The following is an 11,864-nucleotide window of genomic DNA, read 5'->3' on the forward strand; positions in this document are numbered from 1 at the left end:
TGCCCACAGCACTCCCCATCTGCACTCGCTGCCTTCCTGGCTTCCACCGGAGGGAGGGGCCGAGGGCCCTGGGGGGCAGTGGGGTGTTCTGTGAGTTCCACACACAGTGCCACTCGCCCTCCCATCCCCCGCCGCCAATGGCCGCCGACCTCCTGGGAGCAGCCTAGAAGGGAAGAGATGGCTCACGGGACACGTGTGACCCCTCAGTGTTGCTGACACCCCAAATGTTGTCGAGCAGCCAGGGACCCGGAGCCTGAGCACACCGATGCCGAACCCGCTGCCACCCCTGCCGTGCCTGTGTCCGAACTGAGTGGAGGCATTGCCACTTCTGCAAGACATGAAGAAGTTCAGGTGGGGGAGGGGAGCGGGCCTGGGCGCATGAAGCAGTTGTGCCTGTTTTGGCAGTGCACTGCGCCTGTGCAGCTGTATGCCTCTTGTGTGGGGAGGCAGGGATGGCGGCTACAGTGGAAGGAGAGGAAGAGAAATTTGGTTTGAGCCTCATGGAGTGTACAATTTGCAAAGAGATCGTCCACCCTGGCTGCCTGAAGATGGCAAAGGCTGAGGGTGTTATTAATTCAGAGATTCCCAACTTCTGAGAGTGCCCCTGATGTACCCAGGAAGCTTGGGCAAGCAAGGATGCAGGTGGGCGTCCATCCAGGGAGCCTTAGGGCTGACAATGGTGATGAAGGCACTAATCTAAGGGGTGGATGGAGCTGACAAAGGAGCTGCCACCACCACCACAACCACCTTTGCCCAGAAGACAGGGACCCTTACCTGCTGGCCCAACCACCAAATGGAAGGTGAGAGAGGCAGGGAATGAGCCCCCAACCCCAAGGGAGAAGGTGAAAGGAGGCCGAGAGAGGCGTTTGCAGAAGGTGGGGGGAAATGCCTGCCTCCTCTGAGGAGCGAACCCAGACAGCCCCAGTCTTCTGCCCCCAAGTGTTCTGAATCCGAGCTAGGCATTCTCATCCTGCCACCCTGGTGTCCCGCGCTACCGTCTCGCCAGCAAGAACGACGCAGGACACTCGGATCCTTCTGCAGTAAAGCTTTAATACATCTTGAGAGATAGATGATCAGCTTCTGAGAGGGAGACCCCAAGCTAAGAAACCCAGCCCCTTATATAAGCCTAGGAGCTCCGAGTGAGATGTGTAGAGCTGGGATTGGTGGTTTGCACATCACCCCAGATGACGCCACGGGAGAGGCACAGCTTAAACGGTTAACTCCAACTGGCAGCAGATGTCAGCGCCATCTTCTAACGGCAATAGCGATAGCGAGGGCGGCTCCTCACATCTCCCCCTATTCATTTATTTTTGAAGCAATAGGACACCCACAACTTTGGAGTGGAGATAGAGGTCAAATCCCCATGTGCAAATTCGGAACATGTACAAAGCTCCTCTCCAGGGTCTTATCCCCAGAGGGAGCCCTGACCAGTCCGATGTCGTTTTTCTGGGGGAAGGAGATCATGACATAGAACCTTCATGCAAGATGACTTATCTCCCAGGAGAAAGTCGTTATACCGCAGACCTCTCCTGTGCAGTGCTTAGCCTTGCAACTCCTTGGGCTGCTGAAGCCTACCCACTCTATCCCGTGCAATGAGACTAGCCTCGTGGGGTGCAAGAGCCGGGAGGCCAGCGACCTATTGCTTTAACATGGTTAACCAAATGTCAGGGAGGCTCCGTGTTCTAAGGCAGCAAGTGCTTGTGCCACCACCACTTTGTCTCTTTTGTTTGGGCTCTGAGCTTACACACCATCCAAAGCATCAACACTATTCCACAGCAGAGAACTAGGCTAAATGATCCCACCCCCACCCATTCCTTAAAATAAGAAAATACAGATGAAATCCAGGAGGAGAGGCCTTCCATCAGAGAAAGATCCAGACGCATCGAATTCACTTGCAGTAACGCCACTCTCAACTCACAGAGTGTCTGCTCAAACTCAAAAGTCCAATTCTGTAATAAATGTTGAGACAGAGCTTGTGACAGGTTAGCTGCTCTTGTAAAATTCTCATATTGTACTGAAGTGACACAAAGGCCAGGCAACTTTTGTTCACATCCCAATTGGGCCATCTGCCACAATATATCCAATTGTTCCTGAACCAAATTAATCTGTTGGTTTACCAACATCAGGCCTCCTTGTATCTGAGAATTGGCAGTGGCCTGTTTATCTAGGACCATGGTCACAGTGGCCTATAGTTCATTAATGGTTTGAGTTGTCTGCACAGTGGCGGAAAGTGCAAGGTCCGAGGAGGTAACCGAAGCAGTAACCGCGGCGGTGGCTATCAGGCCCACAATAATAGCAGAGATCCCAAAAATCTCGCTTTTCCCTAAACAAACTCAAATTACTTGGCGTCTCAACAGGAACTGGAACAAATCGAGGCATGCGCATTACCAAAGCAAAAGGGTGCTTAATAGCATCCCAGCATAATGCATAAAAACAATTCTAAGCAGAGCAATTTATTTCTTTCTGATTCTTACCTAAGGTATCATTACTCACAACTCAAATAAAGGGCAGCCAAACACAAATTGGAGCAGCTGAATAATTAGTTCTCTTAAAAGGGGTATACTTAACATTGGAGGAGGACCAATCAGATGATCCATAGCTCTGTCCCTCACTCAGACTGTTGCCTAATGCCCCTTTCCAATCAAAAGTAATCTGTCCCTTCTCACTATCATAGGAGAAAGATCAGTACAGCTTCCATTAATTCAAAAGGATTAGCATTAGATCTTTCTGGATCCATATGAATAAAATTATCCTTTAATGAAGAAATCACAGTAAAGCACAAGCTTCCTACTAATGACAAGGTTCTCTCATCCTGAAAACTCTGTATCTGAGGATCTAAAGGCAAAAAGGCAAGCCTCAACTCTCTATTAGTTGTGAAAAATCTAGGGAACACCTGGGCATTCTGCATCACTGGCATCGGTAGGGGAAGGTAGACATGATGGCCCACCGTAACTCTCCCATCATACTAGGAACCATCATCCCGAGTAGTAGAGTCTTCATCACCCACTTGGCCTCCATCCTTCTTATTCTGGAGTTGTGAAGGAGCTCTTCGATTGAGTCTTTCAGGGATCCACAGGGGGTTTTCTTCCTCCTGTGGAAAAACACACACAGCTCCCCTGGATCTTATTAGAATAGGATCCGGGCCTTTCCAGAGATCAGTCAAGACATCTTTCCATTTTACCATTTCTTTTGGCCTATCAGGCTCTAAACTGTGGCGATCGGCCGCAGTGTGGCCTTGGGCATCAGAGTTCAAGAAATTAAGGGTAAAAAGTGCCATGGATACAGCAACTCTTGGTACCGAGGGTAGAACATCCTCAATACTCCCCTTTTGTTTAATCAGATATGATTTGAGTGTACGATGGGCACTTTCGACAATGCCCTGTCCTTGAGGGTTATAAGGTAGGCCAGTTAGATGGGTAACATCCATTTGCCGACAAAACTGTTGGAAGTTTTGAGAGGTATATGCTGGTCCATTGTCTGTTTTTAAAATTCTGGGTTTTCCCCAAGCACTCCAGGCCTCAAGGCAATGTTGAATCACATATGAGGCCTTTTCCCCTGTTAGGGGTGTGGCAAACATTACGCCAGAACTGGTGTCAACAGAAACATGAACATATTGAAGCCTTCCAAAAGAGGGAATATGAGTAACATCCATCTGCCACATCTGCAATGGTCTAATGCCACGTGGGTTTATTCCCATGTGGGGAGTAGGTAAGAATTCGCAGCAATTCTGGCATTGAGTAACAATTTCCCTAGCCTCTTTCCTGGATAGAGCAAAACGACGGCGCAAGGTCTCAGCCGTCACATGAAAGCGCTGATGGAATTCTTTTGCTGCTTGTGCATGGGTAGACAAGGCAGCGGCCACCAGCTTTGTAGCCTTGTCCGCTAAGTCATTCCCTAAGGACATGGGACCTGGGAGTCCAGAATGTGCTCGGACATGGGTAATGAAAACAGGAAATCTCCTATTTAACAAGGCAGCTTGTATCTTCTGAAAGATGTTAGCAACTCTGCTGGAGGATCTTATTATTCCAGCTATCTCAAGGAGATTAACTGCATTAACCACATAAGAGGAATCTGATACAATATTGAGGGGTCCTGGAAAAGCCTCAAGAACCTCCAGTACTATCAGACATTCTACAACTTGAGGTGAAGTTTCATTATATTGTTTAGATATAACCCTATCCTTGACCACATAAGCTCCCATACCAGTTTTTGATCCATCAGTGTACACCACAGTCCCATCTGGGAGTGGGTCTTTAGCTGTCATTTGTGGAAACACTATAGCCTGGTTTAGGGCAAACTGTAAAATTGGATGCTTTGGAAAATGATTATCAATTTGTCCTGAAAAGGAAGTAACTAAAACTGCCCAATCACTAGATGTGGCTGCCAAGGTCTGAACTTGTGCAGCAGTATAAGGCACAATCAAGGAATCAGGATCCCTGCCAAAATGTGTAACAGCTGCTTTTATTCCGCAAGCGCGAGCTGTGCAAGAGCATCAGGGTACCAGTCAATAATCTTAGCAGGGGAAGCATTTGGATGAATCCAAAGTAATGGTCCATGTTGCCACAGGACTGCAGTTGGCAATTGAGCTGTCTTAAAAACACACAGATTAAAAGGTAGTGACTCCTCAATACGTTGTAATTGTGCTTCCTGTAAGGCCTCTTCCACCATCTGTAAGGCTCGGTGGGCGGCAGGGGTAAATTTTCTGGGTGAGGAGATATGAGGCTCAACCTCCAGGAGATCGAAGAGGGGTTTTAGATCAGCAGATGGAATTTTTAAAAAGGGCCTCAACCAATTTATATCTCCCAGAAGTTTCTGAAAATCATTTAATGTTTGTAAGTGGTCTTTGCGAATTTCTATTTTCTGAGGAACTATATTTTTGGGAGTAATCATTGAGCCCAAAAAGAGGCCTGTATCTGCAATTTGAACCTTTTCTGAGGCAATCTCTAATCCCCACTGTTTTAATTCAGCCACCAGCATGGGAAAAGCCTTTTGTAAAACATCTAACTCTTTGTGACAAATAAGAATATCGTCCATATAATGGATAACGATTAAAGATGTAAATTGCTTCCTAATTGGCTCCAAAGCCTCCTGCACATACAGCTGACATATTGTTGGGCTATTGGCCATGCCTTGCGGCAGTACCTTCCACTGAAATCTCTTGTCTGGTTCCATATGATTAAGAGAAGGGATAGTGAAGGCAAACCTTGGTCTATCCCGTGGGTAAAGTGGAATAGAGAAGAAACAATCCTTAATATCTATAATAATAAGCTTCCAATCTTGAGGAAGTGCAGAAAGAAAAGGAAGGCCTCTTTGAACAGGGCCAAAAAGATGCATCTGATTTTTAATGGCCCGCAGGTCGTGGAGTAATCTCCACTTCCCAGATTTCTTCTTAATAACAAAAATTGGTGTATTCCATGGGGAGGTAGAAGGCTCTAGATGCCCCAGCCGTTCCTGTTCTTGCAGTAATCTTGTGACAGCCTCTAATTTTTCAGAGGATAGAGGCCATTGAGAGACCCATAACGGCTCCTCTGTTTTCCACGGTATGGGTCGTGAAGCCTCAACGGCCCCTAAATAAAACCCAGTCCTTTTCTACCACGATTTCCATGTTGTGTAATGGGTTTTATTCTGCCTTGTTCTTGCCTACCCAAGCCTCTACCCTTTGTATACCCCATCTTTGCCATAATGGCTGATGCCTGGGGGAGTATTCATTAGTTAGGGTCATGCCCATGGCTTGTAACACATCCCGTCCCCATAAATTTACAGGGAGTGGCAACACATAGGGGGTAAAACATCCCTGTTTGCCCTCAGCGTTCCGCCAGGTTAAGGCTGAGGCACTGATGGCAGGAGAGGACTGGTATCCAAGACCTTGTAGAGAATGAGATGAAACAACAGTGGGCCAAGACTTCGGCCACCAATGGAGTGAAATAATGCTTTTGTCTGCTCCCGAATCCATTATCCCTTCAAATTCTTTTCCATTAATTAACAATTTTATTGTAGGTCTCTCATTTAGGGGTATAGCCAGATAGGCTGAATCACTTCCAGAAGATCCCATAGCCCTTTTTTGTAAAGTGTAGGTTTCTCCATCCCCGAGGGAGGGCAGCAACACCAGTTGTGCAATTCTATCTCCCTGCTTTATAGAAAATACACCCCGAGGGCTAGAACAGAGAACTTGAATCTCCTCTTTATGATACGGGTCAACAATTCCAGGATATATAATGAGTCCCTGTAAAGTTAAGGAGCCACGGCCCAGAATAAGCCCAATGGTGGCAGGGGGCAAAGGTCCAGGGGAATGGACTGGGACCGGTTGAACATTCATTTGGGGCATGAGTAAGAAGTCGGAGGCGGCACGCAAGTCCATTCCGGGGGTTCCTCGGAAACCTCTACTTCCTCTTGATTGCTTTTCTGAAATTGGTTCCCATATTTCTGAGGGCCCTGGGACCATGGGCCCCGTGACCCGTTTTTTGATTGGGGTACCTTGGGTTCTTCAATAGGGGCAGAAGCCTCCCTTTTACATCCCGGACTGACCTGCATTCGCTAGCCCTATGATAACCTTTACCACAACGACGGCAAAGCTTCGATTCTCTTGTTCTTTCAGGGGCTTGACAATCTTTCTTAAGGTGCCCCATTTTCCCACAATTAAAACAAGCTTTTCGATTAGATAAATCTCTATACCTGTGCGTTTATAAAATGGCGGCAGCTAGTCCTGCATTGGTTAGGGGTCCCCCAGCTCCCTGCACACTCTGAGCCAATCTTGTAAACCTTTGCTTTTGCGAGTGGCGATAGCCGCTCGACATTCCTGGGTTGCTTGTTCATAGACAAGTTGCTCAATCAGGGGCATAGCTTGTTCTGAATCACCAAAGATGCGACTGGCGGCCTCTGTCATTCTGGCCACAAAGTCTGAAAATGGCTCTTGGGGTCCTTGGACAATCTTTGTAAGGTGTCCACTGGACTCTCCCCTTTTTGTGAGGGCCTTCCATGCTTTAATAGCGGCGGCCGACACCTGACCATAGACACCCCAGATGTAGTTGGTTTGATTAAGGGCATGTTGACCCTGACCTGTCAGCATTTCAAATGTCCACTGCCTCTGATTCTCATCTTCAGCCGTGGCATTAACTCTAGCTTGTGCCTGGGCTGCATCATACCAGAGAGCCTTCCATTCCATGTATTGTCCCATGTTGGGAAGCACTGCTTTCACTGTCGTCTGCCAGTCAGTGTGAGTCATGGCAAAATTAGCAAGCCTTTCCACCTGTAATGTGGTAAAGTTAGCATTGACCCCATAATTACGAACGGATTCGGCCAATTCTTTGATTTGATTGTAATCTACAGGGGTATGTACTCTTCCGCCTTCCGTATTCTCGAATACTGGAAAAGCTACTTGTATTTTTCTCCGTTCCTCTAAAGGTAAAAAAGAGTCAGTACCAGTATTCAGCCGAAGCTCATACTGCGGAGGCGCTGAGGGGCGTGAGCCCGCCGGATTTATAGGCGGTGGCCTCACATTCATTTTTGTTTTCAGTGGCCGGTGTCTATCAGGGTGATATCTTTCTTCCTCATACCGTGCCACCTCCTCCTCTAGACCACCTTCTTCGCTAGAATCCAGAGTGTCAGAATCAGAATTATCTAGCTCCAAGGCTTCTAGCTCTACTGTAGGGTATAGACTAGATTCTGGCTTTTTCTTTTTCTTAGATTTGTTAGGGGGTGATTGATCACTCCCTTCTCTCTCTCCCCTTTCTTAACTTCTTGGGGAGGGCCTTTTTCTTAGACATGTCTTTCCTTTTGCGAGCTCCCATTCTCTCACTCCGTTCAGTTTCTGACATGCTATCCTGAACTTCCTCTAAGTTTCCCTGACTTTCTATTATAGGAGGGTGACAGGCCTCATCCTCCAAGCAGTTTTTAACTAGCTTCCAAATGGCTTTGGTACCTAAGTGGAGATCTCCTTCTGCATGCTTCCTGTCTAGTTCTTTACCTAGCTTGTTCCATGAGGCCACAGTGAGGGACCCGGAACAAGCATACCATGGTGCCACTCTATCTACCTCCTTCACAAAATTTTGAAGTGTTCGTGGTGCAATTTTAAGATCTCTTTGTTTTAGCACAGTCTGTAGGGCAGTAACCACTGACTGTGACAACCCCATCGCGCTGGCGGCTTATCTAAAAACGGCGCTCAACTTCGTTACCAGACTGACAGCACCAGACTGACAGCACCAGACTGACAGCACCAGCCACGATGAAGGAGAAGGACAAACAGGACTAGCACCAAAGCCTCCACTGACCCGTCCCACGGTGATGACAAACTAAGGCCAAAGTCGAGAAAGGGGGTATTCAGGATAAAGCATACCTCTCTGAACTTACGTCCCTGCAGTTCTGAATCCGCCCCGTCTTCCGAGGGGTCTCCCGCGGCGCCGGCGATGTTGAAGAGTTCCCGGGTTTCGGCACCAGATGTCCCGCGCTACCGTCTCGCCAGCAAGAACGATGCAGAACACTCGGATCCTTCTGCAGTAAAGCTTTAATGCATCTTGAGAGATAGATGATCAGCTTCTTAGAGGGAGACCCCAAGCTAAGAAACCCAGCCCCTTATATAAGCCTAGGAGCTCCGAGTGAGACGTGTAGAGCCGGGATTGGTGGTTTGCACATCACCCCAGATGACGCCACGGAGAGGCACAGCTTAAACGGTTAACTCCAACTGACAGCAGATGTCAGCGCCATCTTCTAACGGTTAACTCCAACTGACAGCACATGTCAGCGCCATCTTCTAACGGCAATAGCGATAGCGAGGGCGGCTCCTCACACTCCAAGGCTTCTAGCTCTACTGTAGGGTATAGACTAGATTCTGGCTTTTTCTTTTTCTTAGATTTGTTAGGGGGTGATTGATCACTCCCTTCTCTCTCTCCCCTTTCTTAACTTCTTGGGGAGGGCCTTTTTTCTTAGACATGTCTTTCCTTTTGCGAGCTCCCATTCTCTCACTCCGTTCAGTTTCTGACATGCTATCCTGAACTTCCTCTAAGTTTCCCTGACTTTCTATTATAGGAGGGTGACAGGCCTCATCCTCCAAGCAGTTTTTAACTAGCTTCCAAATGGCTTTGGTACCTAAGTGGAGATCTCCTTCTGCATGCTTCCTGTCTAGTTCTTTACCTAGCTTGTTCCATGAGGCCACAGTGAGGGACCCGGAACAAGCATACCATGGTGCCACTCTATCTACCTCCTTCACAAAATTTTGAAGTGTTCGTGGTGCAATTTTAAGATCTCTTTGTTTTAGCACAGTCTGTAGGGCAGTAACCACTGACTGTGACAACCCCATCGCGCTAGCGGCTTATCTAAAAACGGCGCTCAACTTCGTTACCAGACTGACAGCACCAGACTGACAGCACCAGACTGACAGCACCAGACTGACAGCACCGTTCTGTCAGCACCAGCCACGATGAAGGAGAAGGACAAACAGGACTAGCACCAAAGCCTCCACTGACCCGTCCCACGGTGATGACAAACTAAGGCCAAAGTCGATAAAGGGGTATTCAGGATAAAGCATACCTCTCTGCACTTACGTCCCTGCAGTTCTGAATCCGCCCCGTCTTCCGAGGGTCTCCCGCGGCGCCGGCGATGTTGAAGAGTTCCCGGGTTTCGGCACCAGATGTCCCGCGCTACCATCTCGCCAGCAAGAACGACGCAGGACACTCGGATCCTTCTGCAGTAAAGCTTTAATACATCTTGAGAGATAGATGATCAGCTTCTGAGAGGGAGACCCCAAGCTAAGAAACCCAGCCCCTTATATAAGCCTAGGAGCTCCGAGTGAGACGTGTAGAGCCGGGATTGTTGGTTTGCACATCACCCCAGATGACACCACGGGAGAGGCACAGCTTAAACGGTTAACTCCAACTGACAGCAGATGCCAGCGCCATCTTCTAACGGCAATAGCGATAGCGAGGGCGGCTCCTCACACCCTGGGCTGCCTCACGAGAGATGGGAGAAACTAAAGCCACCTATGGCATCTGCTGAGGGACCTGCAGTGCCATCCCCATCACTACAGAGGGAAAAACTGGAGCGTTTTAAGGGGATGTGACAGCTGCTGGAGCGGGTGCCTGATACCTCCTAGTCCTCCTCAGACTCGAAATCTGTCTCAGACTCAGACTCATCTGGCACATTGCTTAGTGAGGAAGAAGCTGCTGGGGAGGCTCGCAATGGTCAGCGGCCAGCCAGGGGTAGCTCTGGCAAAAGGAGAACCATGGGGGATTGGAGGGCTATACGCCCTAGCAGTGGGGGACCACTGCTCACCTGGCCCCTGGGCCCTGCCCCACCACCAGGGCCTCCATAGTTGGAGCAGCACGTGGTACGCCCAACCCCTGGAAGCCCAGAGCCTGACACTCTACCTTTGGCTGCTGGATCCGACTACCTCCTGCCTCGAGCTGCCTGGCTTCGTGTCTTTCAGAACCTGGGACCCCAAGAGCTATGTGTCTTCATGCGAGTCTGCCGGACTTGGAGCTGCTGGTGCTAAGACAAACGTCTGTGGCCTAGGATGGACCTAAGCCGAAGGAAGTCACTGGCCCCACCCATGCTTAGTGGAGTTGTTCACCACCAGCCTCGTGCTCTGGACATCAGCTGGACAGGTGTCTCCAAAAGCAGCTCATGTGGCTTCTGAACTGACTGCAAGGCCTGCAGGAGTTGGTGCTTTCCGGGTGCTCCTGGCTCTCCGTCTCAGCCCTGGGCTCGGCTCCACTTCCATCACTTCTGCTCTTGGACATCCACTGGATTGAAGATGTCAAAGACTCACAGCTTCGTGAGCTGCTGCTGCTTCCACCAGACACTAAACCAGGACAAACAGAGAGCAGAGGGTGGCTGCAGGGTGTGGCAGAACTTTGCCTGACAGGCCTGGAACTCACTGATGCCTCCCTGAGGCTCTTACTGCACCATGCTGTCCAGCTCAGTGCCCTGGATTTGAATCACTGAGCCCATGTTGGGGACCCAAGTGTCCACCTCCTCCCAGCTCCCACTTCCCCTCTCCAAGATACACTGGTGAATGCCAATCTTGCTGGATGCCACCACCTCACGAACCACTGCCTTCCACTGTTCCATCACTGCTCACGTCTTCACCACCTGGACCTATGCTCCTGCCGCCAGTTCTCACCTGAAGCTTGTGCCCAGTTGGCAGCTGCTGGGCCACCTGGCCCCTTTCGATGCCCAGAAGAGAAACTATTTCTCAAGGACAGCTAGTAGGGTGCCTATGCTCCCTTCCCCCAGGACTGTACCTCTCACCTTTATTCCACCCGTGGGATGCCAGGCTATTTCTCTTCATGACTTGGTGCTCCTCTGAGTTTAATGACTTGAGCTTCCTGCCCAGTGACTTGAGCGAGCATTCCTCTCCCATCTGCACTGATGTCTCTGGGGTTCTTGCTTCCCATCTCTCCCTTCCCCCACTTCACTCACTGTCCATCCCCTGGGGAAGTGGGTCAAGAGGTACTGGGGAGGGGCTGAGCCAAAGGGATGGTGGGAGGGGCAGTGAAGGTGCAAGTCTCAAGTAGGGAAGAATGAGGGGAAGTGGTATCTAGTACACAGGATACTGGGTGTGGGGAGGGCAGAAAGCAGACCAACAAGGGTTGAGAGACCAAAAACTAGTGTGTGGGATGGGGGGCCAAAAAGAGAAGCCAGAGGAGCAATTGGGGATCCAGATATCAGATAGGGGTCTCTAGAAGCCAAGAAATGCCAGGACTGGGGGCTGGGAGAAGAGCAGATATGGAGATAGTACCCTCTCTGGGGTTACCCCTCTCCCTTCCACCCAGATTCCACTCCTTTCCTGCACCCAGACTCCTTGAATGCCACTGAAAATGGCAGCTATTGCAAGGAGTAGGGCCACAGGCTACCTGTTGTCCAGATCGTGG

The 11,864-nt window shown here is 49.5% G+C and overlaps 1 pseudogene; it reads left to right on the forward strand.

Moving 5' to 3' along the window:
* Positions 1-206: 206 nt before the first annotated feature.
* On the forward strand, positions 207-11,199 carry LOC101837130 (annotated as a pseudogene).
* The last annotated feature ends 665 nt before the right edge of the window (positions 11,200-11,864 follow it).

The sequence above is a fragment of the Mesocricetus auratus genome, unplaced genomic scaffold (genome assembly GCF_017639785.1).
Source record: "Mesocricetus auratus isolate SY011 unplaced genomic scaffold, BCM_Maur_2.0 Super-Scaffold_100107, whole genome shotgun sequence".
NCBI classification, from domain to species: Eukaryota; Metazoa; Chordata; class Mammalia; order Rodentia; family Cricetidae; genus Mesocricetus; species Mesocricetus auratus.